Source organism: Limulus polyphemus, unplaced genomic scaffold (genome assembly GCF_000517525.1).
Source record: "Limulus polyphemus unplaced genomic scaffold, Limulus_polyphemus-2.1.2 Scaffold2236, whole genome shotgun sequence".
Classification (NCBI taxonomy): Eukaryota; Metazoa; Arthropoda; class Merostomata; order Xiphosura; family Limulidae; genus Limulus; species Limulus polyphemus.
The window spans coordinates 109,425-112,747 of NW_013667846.1; positions in this window are offsets into that span (position 1 = coordinate 109,425).

The window sequence follows — 3,323 nt, forward strand, 5'->3', positions numbered from 1 at the left end:
GAAAGCATGGATAACTATTTGAGCGAGAGCGAGGTAAAAACAGTGTATTTTGTGTGTTGGCCCATCACCTTAGCAGAAAGTTATAATGCACTAGACTGAGCCTTTAGTACACCATAGAATCACTCGTGCATTTGGATGAATTGTTCTTTGTTATGTATTGCAATTTCAAGTAGCTTAAAACTGAGTTGAATTGTAATTTAAATTCAATAATTTAAAAAATGATATTTATGATATTTGCCAACAAGATTGATACACACAGTTTTCTTTTTTAATATAAATATATTTTAATATGCAACCAATAATACAATTTACAATAACAGTTATTACAAATAGTTATTACAAACAATGATTTATATAGAAAAGCTTTACAAACTTACAAGCAATATAAAGTCTTCTTTCTAGTATGGAACTTCCTTCATATCTTATCGAGGGTTTACGATGAGCGAGTTAATTTCGAGTTGACTAAGTACAATTCACGTAATAGGGAGCTGGCTAGCTCGGTGGTCTTCACTAATCACACGCCGATTTTTTCCCACCGATGACGTTAGGTAATGTTTTCGTAAAAGTACTAAGGTCAGATGTGAATCCACTGAAGTTGAATGGTTTGAATGGTTTTATATATGTTCCTAGTCAAATATCTGAAGTGTCTCGTATAATAAGCGTTAATTACAATTATAGCTTCCGAGGTTTATAGTATACCAACTATAGTAAACCAATAATAGATACTGCTTTTGGCGAGTCTCATTGGTATATTTGTAGGCGCGTGGAGAGTTTCTCGAAACTTCAGTTTAGGTAACAATACTGACGTTAACACTAGCATATACATAACACACATAGACATATATATTGTTGATTCCTACACTCGAGAATCTTCTACAACTCTAGAGAATAGGCAGGAGTTTCACATACATATTTAACAGCATAAGTCATCTACATTTCTAAATATAAATTTAATTTAAACACACATCGATATTAAAATAAATATATAATAATAAATCCGTCACATCTTGTACATGAATTGGCTAATACTCACTTGTTTGTTTGTTTTTCCTTTGGAAATGCAGTTTAACTTTTGCACTGGCAAAACTGGTTAACAATTTCTGAAGTAAGTCTATCTTCAAAATCATAATACCTGAATCAACATTAAGGTGTAGCAGATACATGGCTCTCTATTCAATGTAGTTGGTCGTCTTTCATGTGTGGATTAACTGGAATTGATTGTTTTACTTAAAAGTGACTGATGCATAGCAAAGCTGAACAGTATTCTGGCAGCTCCTATATATTTACTAACATGTACCTGTATGAACTAGGCTGACTATAAAACTTTGGACACAATTTGACCATTGTTTCACCCAGTTTAGTGGACAAATGATGCTGAGTCACTATGCTTGTCAGTCCCTTCATAAACTATTCAATGAATATATTTTCACATTCTGTAGCCACCATGGTGGTGTATGCCTTCTCATGCAGGTGATGTAAATCATCCATGTAAGCAGCCAATTTCTTTGAGGGACTCCTTATTTCAAGTTTTGAACTCAACTCAATAAATACCTTGGTTCACCATCATGTCGTAACACATACGTAATTGTGTCCCAGTTACTGAGCTGCTTCTCATCCAAGTGCTCAATCGAGTCATGTGATTGTTCATCAAGACTCAGCATCAGGCATTCTACTTCCTTACTCGAGTTCTGTCATTCCAATAATTATCTGCTTGTATCATTTAAGGAGTTGATCTAGATTTTCCTTGCTAGACCTAAAACGTTAGAGGAGAAACCTGTTTCACCTCACTCACGTGGACCAGTAGAGTCTCAGGCAACACCAGATTGAAACACCCAGTGCCAGATAGCATTGATGCTGAGGCCTCCTATATTGGGCCTCTATATGGATGAGCATTTAATCCAAGCTCCTTGATGGTAGAATGATGAGATACGATATGAACTCATCTTCCAGCTTTGCACGATTCTAGCACTCCACAACCTATATTCAGCAGAACCCCTCTCGAAATCTAAAAGCTCGTATCTGCCCCAAAGATCTTCAGGTAATAAATAATACATGCTGACAAGACAACTCTGATTGCAATCTTCATCTTACAGCTACACCTCTAAACACTTTTGGGTGGCCACAGGGTTGAGGTTCAGCTACCCTAAATGGTAATAGTGTGGGTGTTCTACAGAGACCATCCCATTCAGCTTGAGAACCACCAGCCTACATACCACTGTGCTGACCCTCAGTCATCCACACCTTCTGTGAGTCAAGAGAGAAACTTAGGAGTAGAACTTGGTCAGTGTCTCTGGAGGTTCTAGGCAGTAGTTCCCCATTTCGAGTTTGTGACTGGGTTGGGATTGTAGACATAGCTCTTCACAGCACCAGTGAAAGGTTGACATTCAAGAGAGGATTTATCCTAAACTTTGCTACTCTCACTCTCTCTCTAATCCTGGCCTACTCCTGATGTCAATCTACACTGCTTGCTCATAAGTTTTTTCTTAAAGTACACAATAATATAAAAGAACATAGAAAAGTACAGAACATAAGGCAGAAAATGACATGCACAGTTAAAAGTGGGTTGACTGTATGAGATGAAGAAAAGAGACTAGACACAGTGTGAAACAAAAAAGTGAAAATCAATCTTAATTAGCACATAACCCAATGCAAATACAGCACTACTCTCTAAGCCTCCATCTTATCTAGACTAAAAGATCTCACCACTTGCAAAAAGAGCCAGTCTTCTCACAGTACACTTGTCAACCTATAAGCAAAAATAGCTATGACTGAGCACCTGCACAGCTGATTCTACTGCGAAACACTTTATTACAATACTACAGAAATCTCCAGAAACACCTTTCACAAGAAAGTTTAATAGCATCAAAGATGAATAACCTCAAACATTATGTGACCAGCGCGAAAATAAGGTCAAACATATTATAGATTTAACTCTGCATCAAATACAATAGCACCAAAATTATATGTGTACGAAAATTCGTAAGCATTTTGTGAATTAACTGTTAATTTTTTAACTTAAAAGATTATTTCAAAGATTATAAGAGAGCATTTTCCTGAATACAACACTACATCAAATCTTACAGGTTTATCCTGTGGGAGAAACGTCCCACTTTGAAGTTGCTGTTGTTGTTGTTTTAATCTGATTGCCATGCATCACGTCAAACGTGTTTTCGCAAAGCAAAGAAAAAACATAGATAAGTCACAAATCAAAAACCCGATAATCTAAGGCAAATAAATAAAACAATAGATAAATCACAACACAAAAAAACCTGATCATCCAGGGCAAAGAAATCAGACAATTGATAAATCACAACACAAAAAAA